This window comes from Myotis davidii, unplaced genomic scaffold (assembly GCF_000327345.1).
Source record: "Myotis davidii unplaced genomic scaffold, ASM32734v1 scaffold925, whole genome shotgun sequence".
NCBI classification, from domain to species: Eukaryota; Metazoa; Chordata; class Mammalia; order Chiroptera; family Vespertilionidae; genus Myotis; species Myotis davidii.
The window spans coordinates 387,104-387,487 of NW_006296531.1; positions in this window are offsets into that span (position 1 = coordinate 387,104).

Sequence of the window (384 nt, forward strand, 5' to 3'; positions counted from 1 at the left end):
GTGGGGGAAGGGGAGTCGTTCCGTTTAACCCTGAGTTCCCCGAACCCACTCTAATTTGCTAAATTGGCAGGTCGGTAATTCCTCCTTTTACTTTCCTTCCTCTCGCTCACTCCCTTCCCTTATACCCAAGTGTGGTTCACACTCAATGCAAATTGGAGGGAGCCTTCACCCTAACCTCTTCCCGCTCCCCACTCTTTTCATCCCTTTATGTTGTTTTCCATTGACCTCTGCAAATTTTGCAATGGGGGAGGGACTTTTTAAATTGCATTTGCACAAAGTTAGGTATCTGGGCAGGCAAGGGGGGAGGTAGGGAGGGAATGGGGAGCAGGCCCCGCCCCTACCGCCCTTTGCAAATAAAAATCTAGAAGCGGGGGGAGGGGCAGG